This window comes from Passer domesticus, chromosome 7 (assembly GCF_036417665.1).
Source record: "Passer domesticus isolate bPasDom1 chromosome 7, bPasDom1.hap1, whole genome shotgun sequence".
NCBI classification, from domain to species: Eukaryota; Metazoa; Chordata; class Aves; order Passeriformes; family Passeridae; genus Passer; species Passer domesticus.
The window spans coordinates 55920238-55946323 of NC_087480.1; the positions used below are offsets into that span (position 1 = coordinate 55920238).

At 35.4% G+C, this 26086-nt stretch overlaps 1 protein-coding gene and 1 long non-coding RNA gene across 8 annotated transcripts in view; both read right to left on the reverse strand.

Moving 5' to 3' along the window:
* LOC135305308 (BEN domain-containing protein 5-like) overlaps positions 1 to 26086 on the reverse strand; it is an 876852-nt gene that overhangs the window by 793182 nt on the left and 57584 nt on the right. The gene's annotated exons all lie outside the window — the stretch shown is intronic.
* LOC135305312 (uncharacterized) lies at positions 9050 to 20072 on the reverse strand. The gene is made up of 2 exons (XR_010366535.1): positions 19752 to 20072; positions 9050 to 9606 (listed from the first exon to the last, which is right to left on the reverse strand). It is a non-coding gene; the product is annotated as an uncharacterized LOC135305312 (long non-coding RNA).

Consider the following 26086-nt stretch of genomic DNA (forward strand, 5'->3'; position numbering starts at 1 on the left):
ATTATGCAGTTACAGTTAGGGAGCAATTGCAAGGCGATATGAAATTCAGGCAGCTCAGTAAAATCATACCAAATAGGACATTTCACAGGTAACCAAAGAGTAAATATATTTCAACTTTCACACTATTCAAAAATAGACTGCCAAAGGCTGCAGGGGGAAAAGGCATGTCAGTTAGTTTGTTCAATGAAGTTGCACTGATCTCAAACACCTGAGATCACAAAAATGACACATCTAACAGTTCCAGATCCCAAAGAAGAAACTGGTGTGTGAGTTGAGAACAAGTTGTTCTACTGGATTAATATGAAACTATGTAGCTAGTCTGAAACATCAGAAATTCTAAGGATTTTGCTCCCTTTTTTGTTTTAGGCACAGTAGTCTATCAATAGTATTGAGGTAATCTTGGGGGTGCTCCTTGTCCTGGGTATATGTCTGAAAAGAACTTAGGTCTAACTAAATAGACCTAAGTTCAAAAATAAACTAGATACTCGGTGTTATTTTGAAAAGTTTTTGACCTTTTGTGGAATCACCAACACACTTCCATAAAAACAGCTGCTCATTTAAGCTTGTTTATAACAAAAGTGGTTCTTCATCCTACTGTTTTTATTTGTATAGGACTAATGTTTGAGAGTTATTAATTGTCTAGTCTGGAAACAAAAGTTTTATATTACATGCCTGTACTGCATCACAAGGATCACATTATATGATATTTTCTAAAGTTCTCAGGGACTGGGAGCAAAGAAAGCCAAATAGTTTTCATTTACTTCTCATAGGGATTTGTGGATTTTGTTTGCTTGTTTGGTTTGGGTTTATATATCATCCTTACAAGAAGTGAACAACACCCCAAGCCTCAGAAGCTCTGGGAACTGTTCTCACACATAACTCAGTGCTCTACAAACATATTTGGAGCTAATATGACCATAGTTCTTCTACTAACCAAGCTAATTAAGTTAGAGTTAGATCACTGGCTTATGCAGACAAACCTCAGAAGGTAAAAGTTGTGCAGAATAAAATAATTAAGTGATTAGCTTGCAACAGAGTATATTTTGCTTTTAAGCTAAAGTGATTTTTTTTAAATGAAGGTTTTCTGCTTCCTCATGTATGGCTGGCATCTCAATAGCAGAATAGATTTTCTAAAATTATTTTTATTAATACTTTATAGGAAGACTTCTTTTGGAGTGATACAGTCAGATTCAGGCAATAATGTGTTGTTATGAAATTGTTATCCCTGGCTGAAATTGTTATCCCTGGCTTTATTTTGATAAACAAAGGGTTTTCTTATTTAAGATTCTAGATCAAACTGTTCTACTCGAAATCATAAATAGAGCAGACCTGGTAATTAAATTTTACAGTGACATGAAATGAAAAACTCAACAATAACTAATTGTGCTAATATTTAAATAAGTATTAGCTTTCAATCATTAATTAAGCTTGTTTTGTATCAGTTTTGCAATTAACAGAACTTCAGTTTGTTTTCACTTTCAACAAGTAACAGTTAAAATAAATTGTTAGAATTTAAAAATCAAATTCTATCATTCTCCTAATGAATCACACCTCATGTTTAGCACTCTTTATTCCAGAACTAATTATGTGGAGCACACAAGCATTCCTAAGATAAATGTTTATTACGGAAATGATAACATGACTGCAACATAATGGCAATATCATGATGCAATTACAATGAATCACTATAATCCGTGGAGTGTTTTGAGATACTCGGATATGCAGTACACTTCAGATACACCATGTTATGTTGTCTCATTTACCCAGCCAGAGCAGAAATCTAAGTCCTTCACATTATTTTGCCACTGTTGTGTACTGCTGGTATTATCCTCCTGTTTGGGAGTTTCAGGCCTTGTCCAGTTTAGTTTATTTTATCTGGATTACACCCAAAATCAGAGGGAAGAAATGGTGTTGGTTGAAGGAGTTTTAAACATTAAGATCAAGGCAGACACGTGGGAAAGCACAAGGAAACAATAAAAGTATTGGTCAGCCCAACCACTGTGGCCATGCACAGAAGTCTGGTCAGGTTGCCTCATCATCTCTGCCAAGGGGGGAAAACCAGTTTTACACGAGAGGAAAAGAGAATAATGGGTTATTTTCATAACTGTAACCACAAAGCAGTAAACTAAATAATGACCCCAATTCACACCCCTTCATGCATTGCACTGTCAAGTTTGAGGCAGCTGTTGGTGGAATCAAAACTTTTCTTTCTTTTTAAACATATTTGCTATGTGTGAACCTCTGAGATTTTCTAACAGAATTTAGATGTTCCCCGGGAGAATCTTCCTTTTTTTTTTTTTTTGGTGTTTTTTTTTTTGTTTGTTTTTTTTTGCTTTTTTTTGCTTTTTTTTTTTTCCTGGAGTTTTCCTTATTTCAAAATAGATGTTTTCCTAAGTGTAAACGTGATTTTCCCCTTTGCATTTAAGTCAGTGCTATATCTTTCCCATTTGTGTCTCTATATATAATTAATACTGAATTTACTATTTCTTTTTTTGGCATTTACAAAAGAAATGTAATTATAATAAGCCATTTTTTACTTTACCTGCAGGCTTTTGGTATTCAAATTGTCCCTTTGCTCTCTTCTGTTCCACTTTTTCATTCTACCCTTTACATCTTGAAACCTTTCCTTGGCTACATCCTCTTTCCTCATTAATTGGATACTTTCCAGAGACTCAAAAAAAAAGCTTAAAATATATTCCCAAAATATCTCTCCAAAGCTAAATAAAGATCAAAAACTTAACTAAAGTGTGGCTAAAGAAAAAAAAAATCAGATTTCCCTGCATTTTATTACCATCCAATACTGGATACCTTGAATGTAAATTCTGTAAGAAAGGAACCTTCCTCTCCATGTTATCTGCAAAGCACTGAGCACACCTGTGGTGTTAAATGAAAACTTATAATAGATACATGGGTGAATAGCATTAAATGGCAGTGGGCACAAAGATATTCACTGGATCACCTGTTTTGAGCAGGCTGATTAATGTGGTAATTGTGCATGCATTATTTAGTGCACAGACTTTCCTCAGTGACAAAAGCCACACTGTGAGTGGCCCCCAGTCCCATCCTGGTAACTTCCAGTGCTAAAATCTGTGTCCCACATTAAAAAGAGAAAAGAAACCCTGACATGTTGTGGCGAGGGACAAAGGAATTATTAAGCAAAAAGACAGAAAATAATTGCACTAATTTTTAATTCTATCTTCTATCATTTTTGAAGGGAACCAAATTTAGTATCCTCGCTTTCCAAAACCTTCGGCCTCCTAACCAGCTTAATTGGTCTCTGTTCATTTCTTACTCAGATCATTTATAAGCTGCCTCCATGGTCCCTGCTGCCTTTTCAAAGCAGCATATGGTCTCTCCATTCATGATAGTCACAATTTCTATTAGTGAGTAAAGGAGAAAAAAAATGTTAATGTCATAATTAGACTGCAGCAGAAAAAGCCTGAAACAAAATTTGGGATCCAAGAATGAAGGTATCAATGGAGACAATAACTCTGAAACATCACCCACCCTAGAGGATTTAGAGTGCATTTTTAGTCCATAAACTTCTACAGTACTCAGTGTACATATTAGGCTACATTTAAAAAGAAATTCAGGTTTAAATACACCACAGTAAGCATCTGTTGCATATGTTGTTCAAACCTCAAGGATTGTCTTTCTTATTGTGCTTTTACATGTGATTAAAAAAATAATGCCACATAGTCTCGATTACATTTAAATCGAGCCAAGAACAATTAATTAAGAAGAATGTCTCAGTATTGAACTGATTAACTCACAAAATACAGAAGAGAGTTAAAATACAGAGAGTCAGTGTCCCATCCCAAAAGACTAAATATTGCAATTAAAAGACAAAAATACAAGTAACCATTACCTTTAACCCTCTCTTTTATAAACTATGTTATTTGAATTATTCCTTTTATAAACTAATCAAATGTGATTTGAATTTGAATTTTAACTATGCTAAAAAATGTTTCCACAGCTATAGGAATGAAGGCTGTGGTCATGGATTCTTATTCCTTTCAGTGGTTAGCAACAGGTATGGCCCATTGTTATTCCAAACATATTTGAAATTCTTCAAACATTCACTATTAGTTTCAACCTTTAAAAAATAAATACATATTCTATCAAACTTAGGCATACTCATGGTTTAATGCAATTTTGTCCATTATACTGGCATTTTTTAAGTTACAATCAAAAATAAAAATATTTTTAACTTCTCTTTCTGTTCTTAGATTTTTATTTCCATTTTTTGATAGTTAATCTATTTAGTTTCACTCTGCTAGCCAGCTTGGATGAAAGGTTAACACATTGCTAATTGAGATATACTGGGTATTACTTTGAACAGCAGAGGCAGCTTTTATGGATGGTGATATGAATTCAATAAAGCTGAATTAGCATGAAATAAGGCTAATTTAGTGCCTGCATACTTATCAATTGATTTCAAATTTTCTTCTTTAATGTTTTGGGGTTTTTTATTCAGGAAAATAACTATTTGTTATACAGGTCATTAACTTGTTTCAGCCCAATAAAAGCACCAGAGTTGTGTCAGCTTCAGAACTGTGTATTAAAAAGTCCTCCTGTTCTCACCACATCTCACCCTCACTCCCACCATGTCACCATTTGTACAGATTCCAAACTAAAATGACCCTACAGCTGTATTTTGTCTTGAAATCCCTTGAATGAATATGTTTTAGGTGTGTTTTCTATCTGTGGACAATATTTAAGAAATATTATTATGGTCAAATATTAAGAATATTATATGGTTGAATATAAGAAATATTATATGGTTAAAGTATATAAAGAAACCAGCTCTCTTATTATCTCTTTTAGATATATACAAAGAGTACATCATGATTAAGTTACTTGACCTGTTTTAGGAATGCCAAAATCCAGCCCTGTTCTTAAGAATGCAGTTGATATGTGTAGGGTAAGAATCTATTATTAAATAGTTCCCAAGAAAAGATAAGCCTTCCTATATATGGATACAGTTCTTATTTCTCAGTAATTTCACACTGGACACAGGACAAATTTTTTCATAGAATAAAAATTATAATAGAAACATAAATTTTAATATAATAGACCATATTTCAACAAATTCAATTTGCATTACCTCAGTGCAGGTGGTTATTTATTACAGTGTATACACACATAATCTTGATGTTTTGAAGGTGACTCAGAGAGGCTGAGTGAGTAAGCCAGGGACAGCCAGGGAAAGCATTTACTCAGCATCTAGAGTACATATTACAAGCTCAGCTCTGCATGAAGGGCAATTTGGACTATGAAGAAGCAGCAAAAGGAATCAAGGACAACTGTAGTTTAATACTTCCAATCTCATCAACTGAGAGCAAAATCCCATTTTTAAAGGGGAAAAAAAAGTCTAAAGATAAAAACCCTGTTCACAAAAATAGTTCAAGAACAGCCCTGAGAATTTACCATAATGAAAGTGTGTGTATTATTGTGTGGTTAAAAACATAACAGCTGCATTTTTCTGAAAACTATTTCAAGGCTAGTAGATTTGTTTCAGAATTTTTCTCTTTTTTTCTTTTTTCCCCTTTTCCCTTAAATAGAAAGCAATTAGATTTTATGCCACTGCTACGTAAAAAATATATATAACCTGGAGGAGTGGGGAAAAAGAAAAGGAGGGAGAGAATTAAAGTGATCAAAAATCAAAGAAAGAAAGGAAAAGAGGGGTTTCTAGAAGTACTGATAGAAGATAAGTCCTGAAAATAGTGAGAAAGAAAGGGAAATAGGCATAAGAAACTGAAGGTAAAGACACAGATGTTACTCTGAGTTGGACAAACACACTTCATATAGAATACTTTACATATGACTCATATTTTAACAAAGAGACCCCCCAGAAGACACTTTAAAAAAATCTATGTAATAGCAACATATTTACGCAAAAAAAGTGCTCCCCAAATTTGATTCATTTTTAGTGACAGTTTAAAAGTAATATATCATTTTTACTCACAATTATAAGTTACACTTTTTCTTTATTTAACACTGAAAGAAAACTGACTTAATTAGCTCTTAGAGATTTATCCATCAGTAATTTTGTCCCAGCCTCCTTGCTCTGCCTGATACTGCTGATTTACTCTGCTGCAACACTGGCAGTCTCATTTGTAATGCCCTGGCAGTAAGACCCATTTAAATCAATAGATATACATGTATGTACTCAAACTTCATCTTTCTGCCAACAGCTTTAATTTAGATGCCCATAGTCATAAGGATTTTATAGGCTATTCTGTTTCTTTTATGTTATATGCAGCCAACTTCCATGAAGTTGTTAATTTTACTAAAAACCCTACCAGCATTTAGGCATTTTACATTATTACAGTTATTATCTCAAATCTAATCAGAGGCAAGCAGCACTAGCAGTTCCAAATTGGAGGTGCTTGTGCAAAATAAATAATAAGTAAGAAAAAGTAATTTAACAAATATTAATAGCAATATCTATGATGCATGTAGTACTTTACCTGCATGTCTACAGTACTTTCAGAATACAGTATGCACTACTGCCTTTTACTAATTAGTGAAACTGGAGTAAAGTTTTAGGTAGGTCTGGAGAGAGGGTCAAGAAGGAATCTGAGCATATAATTTCCCTATTCCCAACTTTTGGGCTCAGATGGCTAGCGCCATTAATTTCAAGCCACAATTATGCTCTGTCTCAAAGGGGATCATACATTGTAATTTTCAGACCTAGAAGGTAACAAATGAAGCTTTTGACCAAATAGGATGGAGTCCAAGCAGGATGAAGCCTGTCCTGGCCTCTATCCAGTAAAGCACACTCATCCCTTTCAACAAGACTTACACACCTAGTTAAATATCAGCTAATATTCATTGCTGAGTATCATTTACAAAGTTCAGCAGCACTCCTTCCAAACCATCCTAATCCTGGAACTTATTACTTATCCCAAAAGCAAGTTGTTTAATTCAACTGCTTGGGTAAATCAGGTTTCCACCTGTGAGTTAAGGTTTATAAACTAATCCCTATTATTATCATTGATCAAAAGGAGCGTGTGAAAGGATGCTAATTTGAATGCAAGTATGGTTGCACTATCCTGTTTGTACATATTTCATTGTCAATATTTTACATTGTTCTATATGCAAGCCAATTCTAATGCAAACTATTTAATTTCCCCCAGGTAATGAGAAGGTAAAGGAGGTAATCAAGATATAAATCTAGATTCTGCTCTTTTCCAGCTAGTACAAATGTAACATGAATTAAAGTTTGATTTATCAACAAAACAGGCATAGTTCTAAGGCAAATGGCCTCAGATGTCACTACCATACAAATTAATTTGGCACTCTGGGCAGTTTCCTGTCTAATCCATATTTTAGATATCTAATGACAGATACCATAACTTTCCTTGGAATGTCATTTTAGGGATTCTCTGCCTTTACAGCAAAATGCCTCTACCCAATACTTACTCCAAATTCTCCTGCAGCACTTCCAATGTGCTACAACAGTTCCAGTTTGTTACTTACTGTCCAAATCACAGGAGACCACACACACTCAAAATTGTTATGTTCTATCTCAACAGTTCTTCCTAATAAGCTGAAGTTCTTCCATTTTTCGTTGCAGATCACCTATGACATTTCTGATCATCATTTCTGCTATTCTTTCAGTTGCCTTCATCCAGCCCACAGTTTCCTGGAAATAAATTATGCAAAACAGGATCCAGTTTGTCCTTGTTCACGCTGGGAAAAGCTAAAAAATTACTCCTCACGTGTTCTAGGTTAGGCTTCTGCTTATACAGTCCAGAATGCTTTTTCCTCTCTCCAAGTGAAAGATCATTTTGAATTCTAATCTTTTTTCCTTAAAAATCTGTCCTGGAATGTTGTCAACACATAGAAATTTAATTCCGTCACCTAAGTCTAATGAGGAATAGAATTCCACTGAGTCCCACCCAATAGGTTTTTTCACAGCTTTGACTGTGAACCACTAAACCATTCTCTGGATAAGCTCTCAAGGAAATATTGTATCAGCTATAACATAATCTCATCTATACACACATTTTGCTAATGGTATCATTTGGTAATGATAATATTAGTAGTAACAAGGACAAAAGCCCTGCTAAACAAGATTATTCTGCACCTGCCATTTCTTCTCCAACTATAAAACTTACAAAATCTTCCTGTTTTAAAACTGTACAGATTTTGTTGTTGAATTTATAGTTCAGTATCTATTTGATTTCACAGAACTGTTTTGCTTCAGAATTATTTTATAAAAAGGGCAAAGCTAACCCACCTATCTACCTCCTAACCATAAGCAAAACTTTAAAAGCATTCTAACACTAACTCTCTTCTGTTAAACAAAAAGAATCACACTGTTTTTACAGTTTACTGTGGGGAATCTTTCGTCTTCAGAGACAAGCAGAAGATGTCTGGTAAAAACAGAGATGGAGAAAAAATACCCTCCGTAGTGCTTCAGAATTCACAAGATGTGTCAAGTTTAAATGAATCATGGAGAAAAAAAAAAAGGCTTCTTCTCTTATGGGGGATCAATTTTGAAAAAGAACAGTCCAATGAGCATTTTGCAGAACATCACACAGTGCTTGGACTGTATAAATAACAGAGTACTTTCCTTGAACATCAGTTACACCAATGCACAGTTACTTTGTCCAGGAAAAAAAATAAAATTTATTAGCCATGTCCTGTTGCCTCATACAGTATCTTAGCGACCTAATGGTATTACTTGAGCAACATTGTTGTCAGAGTAGAGATGGCCCCAAATTGAATTCAAATACCCTTGAGCCTCACTTAGCTGAGAAATAGGCTAGGACACAGTTGTTAGACCAGGTCAAAGAGGGAAAAGGTAGAAGAGAGCTCACAAATGCTTCAGGGAAGAGTAGTGAAAATGAAATGGATTACACTGCAAACAGAAAAGAGCAAACAAAAAGGATTATTTAAACAGGAAATGCTAAAGAAGAACAAAAGGTTCTTAGAAAGGTAAAAGAAGTATGAGTAAGCAACTATGAACTATACAACTATGCTATGTTCCAGCCCCCTCATTTCTTTTCTTACATTTATAAAGTTCTTAAATAAGAAGTCAATCAGAGGTTTAGATGTTTAATTATCTTTACAGCCTGTGCAAACTCTTATTATCCTGTTGTCCTCTGGCACTGGGATACCTCTATATTGACTTCAGTGGGAATACACAAAGTATGTGATGTTACATGCACAAATCCCTCCAGGAGCAGAGCTTTCCAGAGTCTGACCTCAAAAGAAACCCCACTGGCATGTTAGTTCTGCCTGGCAAGTCTTATGGACATCCTCCATATTCAAAGCTAATAGTTTGTCATTTCCAGGGAATCTCATAAATAGTTAATTGGGAGAAATATTTTTTTTCTTCTCTGTTCCTTTAACAAAGTGACCGTAGCTAGTATATCCAATCTTCGTTATTCTGATCATATTGTCAGCCAAATTCTACTTAAAAGAAGTCTTTTTTGATGTTTCAAGCAAAGTGAAAAAAGTATCTGTTAGGGTCACTTATTTTGATCTTATGTTTTTCTGTCAGACTTGAGGATGGGCTTGCTTGTCCTCAGTTCAGAATTTCTGCTCAGCAACTTCTGCATTATTCTGTCTGATGAAGTCAGAACAGCCACACTGGGGGGAAAAAGAAAAAGTTATTCAAGTTACAAGCAAGCCAGCATCCTTAGAAGTAACCCATTGTGGTGTCCATTTAACTGCACTGTACACACTTCCCAATCATGGCCCAAAGTTTAAAAAGCTTTTCTTGCAATGGTTATAAAAAATGAATTTCATGTGTCATACACGAGCAAGTAAGGTGTAACCACTTATGTTCTTCAGTTTTCTGTGTCCAGTGTGGGAGGTAACTTCCCTGAGATGTGATCCTCAGCTGTCCTTTGTCATGCTGGAATGGCCCCTTGGAGCCACCCTCCTCAAAGAGGCAGAAAAATAAATTCTAATATTCAACTAAAGGATCCATTTTCCTTCTGGATATGCTGAGGTTTTTAAATGTTTCTATCACTGTTTATTTTGACCTATGCAGAAGGATTGAAGTTTCAACAATTTAAAGTTTTCTATCATCCAAAGCTGCACAAACCCATTCACCTGCACATTTGGAGAGGAGGTTAATCCATGTATCTGTAAGACTTCCTGCCCAGCACAGGAAAAACATAGATATAAAATATAAATATTGCTCACCTTCTTCTTTGGTGTTTGTTTAAAGTTATCTTTGGAACCAGATGACCGTGGAAATAGGATAAAATTAGGGCTGGGGTGGGAGTGAAACCCTCCTGAAGTCCTGAATTATGGGATTTCCTGTCCTGTGAATGCTAGATACCCTAGCACTGGCTTTATGACCATGACAGCAATATTTGGTTTCTTCTAACAGATGCTGGCCTAAGAAGACCATGTGAGCTGCTATTTCTGCTACATAAAGGAAAAGTTTTCAGCTTCAGTGTTGGACACAGTTAGTGGAGTGATGAAGGACTTCCTCTACTTCCCTATGTGTGCCCATTTACACTGAAGGGACACCACACCAGCTGCCTGAAACACAGGGACTGCTCCCATACCAAAGCTACCCTTGTTCAGTTCACATTTCTGTGACTGGTATGCACAAACTAATAGAAACAGCTCTTCTTCTGCCAGTGAATTTTATATTGAGTGCTTTTATTCACAATTTTTTAATGTGCACTTCCTCACTAATCTAAGTATAGCAACCTTGGAGACCAGTCTCTGGTGGTGGCAAAGACCTGGAAATCTGGTGGGCTTCTTTTCCATGGGAAATTTTCCACCAGTCTTGCTACCACCTGAGAATATTCTGTGACATCACCACAGCATACCAGCATTTTAAAAGAAATTGTTGCTGAGAAAGTTAAAGACATAAAAATTTTTGTGAAGAGTAAATTTTCTGCACTTTCCTTATTTATTCCACACTCTGATTATAGGTAAAGATGTAGTTCTCTGCTTTTATATATTTACAGGCACATATATACCTGGAGTTAAACTACTTAATACAAAAAGAAAACCTTGTTTTTCTGGAGATTTGCATTATTAGAATGTATTTTCAAAGGGACTATTAAGCAGAAAGACTTTTCCCTGTGAAATTAATGTGGATGGTAGTATTGTAGAAAAACACTCAGACAAGACAGACAACTAGGGAAATATTCCAAATATGGGGGGATTTCATCTTCCACTGTCCTGGATAAAATGCTGTAGGATATAACTCTGTAATGTGAAACACAGGAATCTAATTAAGCCTTACAAAATTAAGCTGTTTTATAAAGAAGTCCATTTGACTGACATGTATTTTGAGCCTAACTTTCCAACTATAGTGGTGCACCATTATTAATGTATGTGCTCAGCACATGAAACACAACCTACATTATCTAACAGTAGGAAACCATGAGATGAGAAACAAAAACCAAAACGAACTCTAGTCAATATATTTAGTCAATACTTTTATCTTTGAAAAGGGTCCCAGAAGCTTTAATGTTCACCAGAGATCAGGATCTCAAGTTTATCTGCACCTTCAGAGAATAACATCTCCATCAGCAGTCCTTCTGGCATCACTAATTAAAGAACAATCTACTGATTTACTGACATGAGCTGGAATATAAGAGAATTCACACAAAACTGCTTTGGAATGAATAGTCCTGCAATTCTAAAATCCCAATACACTAAGCCATGCTAACTTTAGTGCCATTTGGTGGGAAAAACAATATAGATATCTGTAAACATGCTTAATATGCAAATGAGAATTTAATTATATTTTAACATCTTCCCTTAAAGTTTAGGTCATATAATATAAATATGATTCAAAACTTTGAGACCATAAAATTTTGTAATAAAGTTATAAAGGCACTGTATGCTCTCTGCCCAGAATTTAAGGACTCAGTAAACATGCCCAATGCATGAAAGCAAGCCTCCATTTCTATTTTCAAAAGTCAGAAGTGTTGCTATACAGCCACAATTCTTGCATAGAGATTGAAATTTTTCTGCAATTTTGACAACACAATATGAGCAGCAAGTTATCCATCTTCTTTCACTAATCAAACAAGGAAAAAAGGAATTAAAAAGTTACTTAAGCAATTTCATTTTTATTAAACTAAATGGATGATGCAGCTGAAGTTCAGTAGAAAATGCCAGACAGTTATAAACAGCTATTTTCTCTAAGAGAAAAAGGCATAATGATACCCACTGGTTTGAAGCTGAAACGCAACAAATACACACAAGAAATAAGAAATATCCTGCTAATGAAGATAATTAGCAACTAAAACAACAACTGGGATAATTTTTTTCACAATTTATGGATGTTAGGTAAAGAAAGCATCAGTCATTTCTCGTACAACAGGCTTCGCACTTATCAGTAATTGCAATGAGCTTTATCTGTACTGGTTCCTTTCTAAATTCCTTTTAACACTCCATGAATGGAGACTGTAGGTCCTACTCATGCCTTTGGTGATACTAATGTTACATTCACTTAATATATAATCAAGATTATATATTTATTTTCATAAATACATTCTATTGATGTCTCACAGCCACAGCTGATCAGCACATACACTCAAACCATTTCTCACCCTTTGTGTTTTGCAATTAATGGATTCCTCTTTGTGACAGTTTCATGTGATTAACCACTGAATCTTACAGTTCACACTGTTGCACCTTACTTCAATTGTGCTGCTGAAGTTCCCTGTGGGATAAATATAATCTAGCCTGATCCTTGCCTTAATGGTCACACTTCCCATTGTCATATTGTTTCATGGGTGTGATCCAATTATGAGAAAAATCCTTCTGATGATACAAGAAGCAGATGAAAGCTGTGTTCCACTGAGTAAACTGATGAATTGGTGGTCTAAAGTTTGTATGCAAATAAAAGGAAACCTAGAATACCCCAGAATCAAAAAGACATCATATTTATACCCACAGATAGGCAGACCTGGGACCTGAATGACACACGTTGCTCCAGTGGCTGCTGTGATTGAAGGGGAACTAAAGAGAAGCCAGAGAGGAGCTCAGGTCAGGAACTGTAGTGATAGAACAAGGAGTAATGAGTACAAATTAAAAGAGGAGGAATTTAGGTTAGATGCTAGGAAGAAATTCTTCAAGGCCAGTGTTGGATGGAGCACCTCTTCTAGTGGGAGGTGTTCCTGCCCATGGCAGGGTGGTCGGGGCTGGATGATCTTTAAGGTCTCTTGTAATCCTTAAAAGTCCATATGATTCCATGATTCTGTGAAATGGTTTGCTGAATATAATAGAATTATTGTAGACTGACAAGACCTTTTTCCACTGTGTCCCTTCATAAAACAAGGGACTCACATCTGTGTTTACATGAGGCAGAGGGATGGACAGATGGAGAACAGACTGAAAAGTCTCCATGGGCATAAGGTGGGAAAATAAAGCAGGGAGTCTACCAGGATGTAGATAGTAAAGACTGGGAGTTAAAGTTGGTGTCTGTAGACCTTGACTGAGGTTACCTGGTGCACCAATTATTACATTAATTAGGAATATCTCATCCTTGAGCCAAACACATCCCTAATTTTTTGCAGGATCAGGATCACTAAGCAAAATTCGTGTGACTTGAGAACATCACTGCAATATTGTGAGCTGGATTAAAATATGTAACATTGTTGGGAGGTGGAAAATAGGAACTTGGCAGCAGCAAAATATAACAAGAAAATGAGAAACAGATATAAAAGAATAATTTTTAGTAAGATAATGTCTTTAGAGAAGTAAATGTTCAGAACAATAAAAGAAGTAAACCAATAATATATGTATTCCTTTAATAAAAGCAGAATGTGATCTTCTATTTTAATTGAGTAAATTGAAATGTAGTATGCAATTTGGTATTATTTTATCCTTTAGCTAATTTTCTTTAATTTTTTTTAATTTATAATGATTTCTTAAATTATTACTTATGTAACACAGGACCGAGAGGCAAGTTTCATAAATCAGCTCATACTATAATAAAAATTGTTTTATTTCTTATTACAAGGGTTTTATAGGATTCTACAAGGTCATCCTACAGTCTGCCCACTCTTTTTTAACTTTCTAAAAGAAATATTGGAAAACTTCATGTATGAAGGCACTAATACCTAAAATTCTGCATGAATATATTTGCAGACAAATTATCAGTCTATTGTTGCAGACAGCAGTTTGCAGACAATCCTACAAAGGCATACATACTTCATAACTTTGTATTATTTACCTGGAATACACTTATTCATTGCAAAATTAATCAAGGTACAAATCTCTACAGAATGTAAGTCAGGATAGTATAATGTCTGGGAATATATTTCTGCAGATACAAAACAACCCTTCAAATCTTGAATAAAAAATCACTCTGTAATGTCACAGACATAGATATATAGATATTTGTAATTTGCACCACGAAACACAATGAGAGTTATCTAAGTCAGTATTTTTACATTGCAAGAAGACTTTCAAAAGGAATGCAATTTTGAAAGTAATAAAACCCTCTCTTTTAAATCACCAATAGCTTTAGTTCAGCAAAAGCATCACTTGCTGTTTGTTTCTAAAGTCTCTGTTTTTCAGTTTTTAAAAATATGGTCAACATTTTCTTTATGGTTTAATTTTCTTTTCAGGGCTTTTTATACTCTCATTTTCTACCCAAACTGAAATAATGCTATTACCTTATATTCACATTTCTAAAACCTTCCAGTACCTTTGAAGTATTATTGTCCTCATTAATATACAGCACTTTCCAATTTAGTACAATCTAAGAATGTAATTCAAGGTCTATTCCTCCCCCACATCATTTATGAAATTGTCAAATAAAATTAGACTTATCACCAAACCTGGCAGTCCTTTAATGAGCAGTTTCATCTTGGTTGTAATTATTTTTTGTTTGTGTATATTCAGTGGTTTTTCATTCTACTTCTCACAAATTATAGCAACTTTTACATTTTACCCAATGGAAATCATAATTGTTTTTTTCTCTTTTCACTTCGGAATTTCTATGTACCACATTACATACATTGCTTTATCCCTATACAAAAATCTGAAGAAATAATATTAGGAAGCCACCTAGTAGAGTGTTTTATTGCATTTTCTTTCTCTTTAGTGATTGTTGGTGTTGCTGCTAATTGTTCTAACTGGAACTCAAAGGTAGTTACACATAATTCATGAGGAAGTGATAAACCTACTGGTCCCTGTTTCCTCACTGTCTCCTTAGACTTTGTCCCATTATTCCATGAGGCTTTCCAAGGCTTTCTCTTACCCTTACTTAATGACTCTATTTATAGAGCTTGCTTTTTCATACTTTCTGGTACTTTCCTGACAGTTGGGGAGGTTTTTTTAGGAAAAAAAAAGGAAAGTAAAATTTAAAAAATATATTAATTAATTTCCATTAATAGTGCCGTATCCAACTACCATAAATTTCTGGATTTAAGTCATGATCCTGAAAAATTCCTTTCCTCTACACGGAAGGTCTGTAACAATTAAAGGGTACCTGTCACACTTTTCATATGACAAAATAAGACCTGACCAATTTCAGTGGGCTAAAATTATGAAGATCCTGTGAATTTGAGGGAGTTCTCACCATTATTGTGGCAAAAGAAATTTATTTCAGATTTAAAGCATTAAATAAGTATTGTATCAAAGGAATTATTTAAAACAAGCAACAATGTAGATTTCAAATCATCTCAGTACAATTCATTATTGCAGAACACCTATTTTTCACCACTGAAGCTCTGGCTAAGATAATATTTTCCTTTGCAGTGTAAATTGTGGAATTTCTGACCTCTACCACCAAAAAAAAAAAAAAAAACCTGGCAAAAGATAGAAAAATAATCATCACTTTATCACTGAACACTATCATTAAGAAACTGAATTTCAGTCTTGGAGGGAAAAGGATGAATGATACCAGAAATATGCAATATTTCAGTGTGGTGTAAGATACTACCTGTTATTATCAAACGCTATTATCAAGCTCTATTACTGTAGATCTGCTGCTGCACAAACTGGAGTTTTCTCTCCAATTTTGAATCTATTTTCTTATAGGTGTGTTTGGCTCCGACTTCTGCACCTTTGGTTATTATATTTCTATAAAAGCCCTGAAAGTTATATAAATAGCAGTTACATTTATGCAAAAATTTTAATTTTTCTTTATTACTAGAACACAGGTAACATCTAGCCAATAATTTTGTGCAGCCAAGTTTTTCCTTTAGTATATATTTGATTCACCCTCTCGCAAGCACACCATATATACAAATTGAATTTCAAATTGTATCCTTGGGCAGTAGAACAGATATTCACAAGGTAACGACCTTTTAAAACTCTTTATCTTTTGAACTAAAGATCTTGAGATCATACAGCCTTCATGATTGCAAGGTGGACAGAAATATAGCAGTTTTCAGGCTGTGGTATCTTACATTTTGTGATTTGTGTCTCATGTCATTAAAAAAATAACTTTTCATTGTCTAACATGGCAGCTAAACGAGCACTGTACTATTTATATTTACTCTTCATGCATCTTTTCTCATATTTACCTTTAACTATCAATACTCTACTTATTAATCCATGACAAGCTGTTAAGCAGTAAATGGAAAATTCTGGTAGCTGTTACAAAATTATCACACTCAACCTTTTATGAGTTCCTGAGGTCACCTTTCTACAGGAATAAAATGGTTCTAGTTGCAGGAATTTTAGTAGATGATCAAGAATCGTTGTTAATGCTTAAAATGCATCTGTGTTGTCAATTGAAACAGTATAAGGAGAAAGAAAAACATTTCGCTCATTTCCCATATTTGATAAAATTCCTGCTGAGGATAACCTGAAACCTGAAAAAACACTTCTGTGGTAACAAGCCCTACAGATATATTTCTTCCAGTGCTCTACTGCTCAGGGGCTTTCCAAAGAAAATAAGAGGTCACAGTTTATGCTCATTACTTTCTTATTTATATCTTACAATTTTGAGATTACAGTTGATATTAATGGAAGTAGAGAATTAATGTATTGATCAAGGAGCACGTTTGGCACAGAGAATTCTTTGTGCAGTCCTGACACTGTTATTTCAACCTCGAGGTAGAATTCCAGTGCTGCAGAAAAAACTGAAAATTTGCACCTGGTATTTTACATGAGCCAGTAAATGCAGGCACACAAACTTGCACTGGCAAACTCTTGTGACTCTTTGGGTACTCTCACAAAAACATCCCTCACTTTCAGATGGAAATGGAAAAGACTGTTCTTTATAAGTTCTAAAAGGAATGAACAGTTGGGAGGCAGAATTGATGGTTAGTCTTACATGGTTATTAGTGCATTTAGCTAAGAAATTAGAGGACCTCAAACTTTCGAGAACTAACATCTTAAACAGGTTTGCTAAAGGAATACTTTATTTTAAAGGATAGCTGGCCAAATTAAGGAATTTATAATAGCAGGGAATTCAACTGTCTACAATAGAAACTCTCTTCCTGTCCAGCACTGTATTATTTCTGTATATTTCATGCAGCAGACAGGATGGCAGAGGGATATTCGACCACTAACCACTAAGTTCTCATTATGTCCCACAGTCCCTCCTTTCTCTAATTTTAACCTTTTAAAATTTAAATCTTCAGTTGCAGATTTTTTTGCTCATCATCCTATTTTTTTTTTTCAGTTTGGAAGTAACTGATATAACATCATACTCCACACTTAGGAAATTTTTATTTAATGTATATCTAAAAACACACAATAATCACAGGGGTTTTTTGATTCAGTAGCAAGACAATATTCCTGTATAGAAATGCCAAATTGTTCTCCTATCTGATTGCGCTGTTGGGTCATGGAATCCTTCATGGAGACAAAGCAACTGCTTACTGTTAAATAAGCCTATCCAAATCATGAATATAATGCTGGGTTTCTCTAGGGACAAGAAAAACAATCCCACAAAAAGCAAAATTATAACAAGCAATGTGCTGGTTGAACTGCATTTCATTTTCCATTCAGTAAGCAGTCAAAATAGAAAAAGTCTATTGTGTTTGGTATGTAAATTTAAGGAAAAAAAGCCATGCTGTTTTGACTCTATAATATGGATTATTTTAAACAAAATGGCAGCCATCATCAGTGTCTGCTGCTTTCAAGCAGTATATTGTACAATACAGATAGAGTATAAATCATTTTGCTTACACCATACCATAAATGTGTGTAGGAATAACTCTGATACCTGGAGCCAAAATGATCTCTCACGTTCTGTGGTGAGAATTTCTTTCTAAATAATATACACTTAGCAAAATACCATCAGAGAAGTATTTTCTACCCTGATGTTCTGCAAATTGAGGATTAGAAGTGATGCTCAGCCCTTCAGAAAGAAATCATTATCTAGTCATTAACTTTTCTTTTACCCTCCCTCTCTTCTTAAAAAACCAAAGTGTAAATGAAACTGTTTAAGAAATAACATTGCAAATAACTAAATGCTTATGCCCACACAAATGACTAAATAGGAAGGTGAAACATAATTATGTTCATTTACAGTCTGATTTCTGACATCAAGCACTGAGTGTGCTCATTCACTCTTTTATGGGCAAACACCAATTTTTAATTAATTCACTCAATTTGAAGAAACCAAGTCAAACTGTTGAACACATTCACAGCAATTATATTTTAAAACAACAGAAAGATAGTGAATATGCATCTTGTTTAAGTAAAATAAGAATCTCATTAACTTGAAAAAGATATTGCTCATCTTCAGAGAGAGGCAGATACAACAGTTACTTAAAAAAAGGAAAAACCGAAGATTGGAAATAGTACAGTACACATAATATAAATAGAGATAGTGTCAATTAGGTGGGATTATTAATACACTGGCAAGCAAGTCTGTGGAGAAAGACATTGTTGAACAATTGTGTTTGTTTGTTTCAGTATAAAAGTCAGATGTAATTACTTTTCAAATGCATTCATTTGACACTCCACTACTGTTTCTGTAAGTACATTTGTGTGTCTGCATGCCCCTCAATATTACGATATTTTGAAGAATTTTGTCTTCTCTCCTGTTAAGTACCACCTATCCAGAATGTCAAGTATTATTCCTCAGAAGGCTGCATGGAAGTTGAGCATGCAAAAATGGGCAAACACACTGCTCAAACTGCAGGACTCAGTATGTTTACAAAGGAAAGCTTTTATACACACTCAGCTAAATCTGAGTGGGCAGCCTTGGGAACCTGACCAACATGTTTCTAGGCTTTTAAATGCATTTGTAGCACAGGCAATGATGATACATTCATTTAATAGGTTAATGTATTTAAATAATTGGCAAGTTGGATGAAAAAAATTTTTTTTTGTTTCTTCTAAGCACTACAAATATATCTAAAATAACTTTCTATGGATTTTACTGTGGGGTCAAATATATGCAACCACTGCCTCACGAGATAATTTACTTCTTACCCAAAACTTAATCATAAATACTTAGTATTGTTTAATCTCAGTGGAAATTTGCATACAATTGAGCCTCAAATAGAGTTTCAGACTCTTCATCATTCAATGTGCATCCATGATGCCTTTAATCAGAACAAGGTACTTGTAAAGTGTGGACAATACATACGCCAATAAATCTTCAGCATGTACAAAGAAAATCTTAGGGTAAAGGGTACAAAATTATTTGGCAATAGATTTTAATTAAAAAAACAAATTTGGCAAGGCAGAAGCCTTCCTATATTTCTGTATTTTCCATGTGACTAAACTTTTTTCCTACAGTAAATTATAACCTCATGTGAATCTCCTTCTGTTTGGTTTACCTGTTGAAAATATTCATAAAAATGCAATAAAAGGAGGCAATACAGTTCACTTACAGCTCAGCACTGAGGGATCTGTGATCCATACTGCTCAACCTGTGAATAATAACAATTTCTAAATGAGGCCAGTAGTGTATATTGTGCACACCATTTCCTTTTCTTTCTAATGTCACAAGGTATAGCACCTTCATAGATGAAAGAATTGTAAAAACACTGGCTTTAACTGGATGTCCCAGTTGAAAGCCCAGAGGGTGGTGGTGAATGACATTACATCCAGCTCACAAGTGGTTTCCCAAAGGGTCAGAGTTGGGGTCAGTTCTGTTTCATCTCTTCATTGATGATCTGGACAAGGGCACTGGGTGCACCCTCAGTCAGTTCACAGGTGACACCAAGCCAGACAGGAGTGTTGATCTGCTGGAGGGCAGGAAGGCTCTGCAGAGGGATCTGGACAGGCTGGATCAGTGGGATGAGATCAACTGTCTGAGGTTCAGTGAGACAAAGTGCCAGATCCTGCACTTGGATCACAACAATATGCGGCAGCACTACAGGCTGAGGGCAGAACAGCTGGGAAAATGCCCTTGGAATGTTGGTCACCAGGGGCTGAACACGAGCCAGCTGTGCCCAGGTGGGCAGGGAGGCCAGTGCCACCTGGCTTGTACCAGCAGTGGTGTGCCAGCAGGAGCAGGGCAGTGACTGTCCCCCTGTCCTGGGCACTGTGGGGCCACACCTCGAGTGCTGTGCCCAGTTCTGGGCCCCTCATGACCAGAGTGACTTTGAGGGGCTGGAGCGAGTCCAGGGAGGGGCAGCGGAGCTGGGGCAGGGTCTGGAGCACAAGTCTGGTGAGGAGCAGCTGAGGGAGCTGGAGGGGCTCAGCCTGGAGACCAGGGGGACCTGGAGAGATCACTGTCACTGATCACTGTCACTGATCACTGTCACTGATCACTGTCACTGCCCACAACTCCACAGACAGAGGTTGTAGCCAGGTGGGGGTCGGTCTCTTCTCCCCGTTACAAGAACAGTCTGATTGCACTAGGGGAGGTTCAGATTGGATATTAGAAAGAAAATTCTTCCCTGAAAGTGTTGTCAAGACTTGGAACTGACTGCCAAGGGAAGTGGTAGAGTTGCCATCCCTGGAGTTAATTAAAAGAGGTGTAGATGTGGCCCTGGACTAACCCCTGGGACATGGGTTAGTGGTGGCCTTGGCAGTGCTGGGTTAATGGTTGGACAAGATGATCTTAAAGGTCTTTTCCAACCCAAACAATTCCATAGTTCTAAGCTTTCAGTCTTGATCACCAGGATCCCTACTCTAATCATATTAACTTTCATTTTTAAAAGGCAAAATGCCGTATGATCTGTGAGGCCTGACCAAACAGGCACTCAGAAGAGAATGTCAGATATCCTTTCATGTTTGAACTTACATTATCAACTGCTGCATGTTTACACACAAATAAAATGTTAAATTAATGTCGTTTATTTACACATGTTGATGCAAGTATGTATGTAAACCAATGGGTACAATGTAGCTTTGCATAAACAAAACATTCCTCTTAAGGGAACTATGAATAAAAGCTTTATTTAGCACAGCAGTAATTTATCCTCTGAACAACTTCACACAGTTAGAGGGAATAAAGTGAAAAACAAAGGAATATAAATGATTAAAAGCTATTTGCTGTGATACTTCACTAGAAATGAAGATTATAGAGGCCAAGAAATTTCCAGTCAGGACAAAAGGCTTTTTAAATCTTTTAAATCTTTTGTTGTGCCTGTGACTACAGGTTGAAATGATTGATTTTCCTCTATGACAGTGTCTTAAATTGTGTGTCACATAGTCAAAATTTAAAGCTTGATAGGTCCACAGTGCAGTTTTAAAATCATTCAAAGAAGCTCAAAATTTAATTAGAAAAAATACTAGACCAATTAAGACAAAATGGTAGTATAAAATATTAAGGTAAAACATGTATTAGTGTGACATTTGCATTTTTATGAAGTATGAATCACAAAGAAATAAAAACTGCTGCTAAATTTCAGTTAAGTCCCTTTTAAAAATCTTGTTTCCATGGCAATGCTGAGGATGTAAGATATGGATTTTTTTATTTAAAAAAAACCCCACAGTTTAAATGAGAAATAGCAACATCATGGCCTCTTTTCAATTTCCTAATATGCCCAAGAGGCACAGAAAATAAGTCACCAAGACATCAATGCCAGGGTGAATGCAGGAGGACAAACCCCTACTTATTCCACTGGTTTGCAGTATGCTGCTAAATAAAGACATTCACCAGTGAATTCTGCTGCAAACACACTAATTGTTAACAGGCAACAGTACTTTTGCAATCTGAAGGCCTAGTAGAGCCCATTCAATCAGGAAAGCTTAATAACAGCCCTCATTACCAAGATGAGCTGAAATTCCACTACAAAGGCTACCTATGACAAAAGTAACCAAGTGATTATTCTTTTGCATTCCAGATCTAAGAAAAGTTGTTCAAGTCTCTAATGAGTAATCAGGGATTGAGGTTTCTAGGCTACAAAAATCCTGTTATGGCAAAAAAGGCAGAAACCTAACACCCAAATCAATACTGTATTACTCTCTCCACAGGCAAGAGCTGCTGGGTCAGGAAAATCATGAAAAATTCATAGTGAAGGTGGTCAAGTCATCCATAAGATAGAGAAAATAATGCTATATCTAAAGATCCCTTGAGCAATCGAAGACATTTTATAGATTTCACCATGGATAAGTGCTGGTTTGTCTCATCTATGTACCTTAATACTGTTCCTCTCTTATTTCTAACAGTAAATGAGGATGGTCTGGTCTATATTTACTGCCTTTCCTATTTACTTTATTAATTTCTCTGTCTTTGTGCTCCACTGTTGTTGCAATAGCTACCCTCAAGAGAATTCTGAGTCACTCCTGCTAGAAGAAAAGGCAGGTAACACATCTTGGAAGAGTCCTCCACCTAAATTCCTCAGCAGGGATGAGCTTAATTCAGGCTAGGAGAAAAAGTTAGGAATGTCCTGCTCTTTTTTTGTGACATCACTTCTGCCAAAGGGGAGCAAGCAACAGCCTTCGTTTTTATCAAGTCAAAACTCTCAAGCATAAAAAAGAAAAATACAATTTTATTTCATATAAGGGTAATAGAAGGAAAAGAAGCATTTCAAGACACATATATGGAAAAGATTTGAGCATGATTAATAACTGGGTTTGCACATCTTCATTCCTCCTGCAGCATCAAATTTATGCCTAAGAAAACAACAGCAAAAAAAGTAAAATGGCAAAGCAGGTCCCCCTGTACAATATATAATAAAGTAAGTAATAAAAAGGAACCCTAACAATAGCAAGAAGTGATAGAAATCTAACTGCCAGATAGAAGACACAGCACTTTCTAAAGGTTCATAAACATTTCTGAAAACAGGGGAAAGGCACATTCTTTCACAATGCACAGAAATCCAAAGCTTTCCAGTAGGATGAGCTGCACAGTTATCCCACACCTGTAAAAGATTTAAACATTCTGTGATTCAAGACACAAGACTCTTTGTGGAAAATGGATATAGTCATGATTAAATCTGTTATGCCAAAATAAGATAAACAATGTAAGAAAGACCATGCATCTCTCTGCCACTGAGGAGAAAAATCAAATTAAGGATGAAAACTGCTAGTCCATTTTGTCAATTGTCTGCAGGATGCAGTACTGCCTCCTGTTCTGTAACAGCAATCCCTATTTGGTGAGCCATTAAAGAAACTGCTAAAGTTTTTTATTGTGTTTAAAAAATATTATTCACCTGTGAATGTAATTGTCCCAGTATATTGCCTCTCCAGACACACATTAGACTCAATCCTGTACAAGTTCTTGGAACAATCTAGAAAAGAATGAATAGAGGGGCAAGACATGTTCTCTCTTAGACTTTAATGTGCTGGACATTCACCTAGAACATTAATAAACATCTTTGACCTTGTTATATAATGCCAGTCAAAGACCCACAGAGCAATTCCATACATCAAATGTATTTCATGTTTTTTGTTTGGTTTCCTTTCCTTTACGAAAAATTAGGAAAGAATACTGGAAGCAAAAAAGCAGGAAAAAAATTAATTTGGACAGTAGTGGGAGACTTAGTTCTGAAGGTTTATGCAATTTTACTTGAAAGCACATGAGAGAATTTATAGAGATTGGTGCCAAAGAATATAAAGGCCAATTTTCCAAGGTGCTAATAGTACTGAAACGTCACCAAAGTCAATGGAATCTCTGGGTTTTTTGCACTTCTTAGAAAAAGTTTGAAAATAGCGAGTCCATGACAGGGACCTTGTGAAATCACTTGTGGCACCTGCATTCCCCTAGCAAAGCAAATATCAGCACAGAAAGCAGAGGTTATTTTGAAGTAGAGGGGTGAAATCAGCTGCAAGGAAAAAAAGGACTTATTATTGGCATCATGCAGCATGATCAGGCAGTATGTATTCACACCAGGGGCCAGTACCACAGAAGATGATACACATTAATGCGTGTCACCAACACACTGCTGTATGAAAAAGTGTTCAAACAAATTCACCAATGATTGTTCTTGAATAATTGATCAGAATATTTAACGTTGGGGTTTTTTAGAACTACATTGACCAATGTTCAAATCTATTAAAGCTTTACCAAAAAATTTTCCCAAAGAAAATTGGTTTTCTAGAGAATGATACAAAGTGTCATGAATGCCAGCATTTCTGGGGCTGCCAGTACTTTTTTTATATTTTACTTTTTTTAACATTTTCACCTAGGTGAACATAGCAAAATGTTACCTTGGCGAGATGAGAGCACTGGAAATCTGTATCTTTGAGGAGCTCTGGTTCTTCAGTGAGAGCCACGTGGGGCTGAAACACTGATTTTTCTCAGAGCTCTCCATTGCCACCAGCTGAACTCTGCTGACTCCAGAGTAACCCAGCCTGTGGCCAGGGAACTTGGTTGTGCCTCAAATGCTTTATCCAGAAGTTTCCATTTTCATGGCTGAGGTTTCAAGCAAAACATTTGCAAGGGTAGCAAATAAGATGACACTTGTCTTATCTTAGCTTATGGGTGGATATTATGTATTAGCACTAACATGGTTATTTGCATGGCAGACAGAATTTTTCTTTTTTCATTTCTCCCCACAGAAGTTCTTTAAAATACTCTGTTCTAAGATATTCTTATAATAGCATGCAGATACAAAAAAATATAACTTTCATTAGGAAAGAATGAATAATTGGGGAAAGGAATACACAATTTAAATAAACAAAATCAGTGTTTCTTACACAAAGATAAGGATACTCCCTAGGAGAATGTTCAAAACTTTGCATTTGTTCTTGTTTATTATGCACTTCATCTTCAAAACCACAAAAAATGCAAAATATTTTTCATTCATTTTCCACATATATAGCACATCTATTAATAAAATAATCTTTGGGTGTAGTAGAATACATTTTACAGCCTGATAAGCATTGCATTACACACAAAGTAAAATGGCTGTATCATTTACTGTGCTCCTCTCAGTTAATATCTGTAACAGCCTGCATCTTCTCACAATATTCTAACTTTACATTACTACAAAACACAATTTCATAAATTGTAAAGGTCTGTACAAACAAGGAATGTATTTTAATACAGAAAACTTGACACTATCACTGCACTTTTCTTCATAAATATTCTTTTCTTTCTTTGACATTTTTTTGGCTTACACAACAGGGTGCCAAACATTTGTGACAGCTTACAATAGAAAAACAATATTGCTTTTAGTTAACAATGTTAGCTATGAATATATATTGACAGCATTTTCACTGCAGATTTGCTGCCAACATAATACAAAGCAAATAGCATTCAATATGTTGGAACACTCAGGGGAATTAAAGAGTTTCAAAAACAAATTTATGGCATTAGGTGCTGAATGCTAAATCTAATGAAAATGCAAATTCAGAAGTATCTCCTGCACATACTTCATGCAAAGGAACACAATTTGGCAAAGTGATAAAATTAAGATTGTTTAAGTCAGGAGAAAATTATGTTAAAATGCCTCTGCTTGTTTGGCTTTTTATAAAGCCAGTTTTACCACAAATATTAATTTTTCTCCAAAATTCTTTCTGCTTTTCTTCCTTGAAGTACATGAGAGAGAGATCATAAAAAACCCTCTGAATTCAAAATGCTCCCAAATGCTTTGAGAAAATACAACTACATCACTGTATAATTTTAATATTTGTAGCTTTACTACTAATCACATACAAACCCAAGCATCACTGTTCCCTTGAAACAACAGAAGCTGAGTTTGCCATCGAAATCTGTACATTTATTATTATCTACAAAATAAGAAAAGGACTGCATAGAAATCATTATTTAAATCCTATTAAAAGACAGTAATTTACTGCAACATTGTAGTCTCATCTCCTATATATT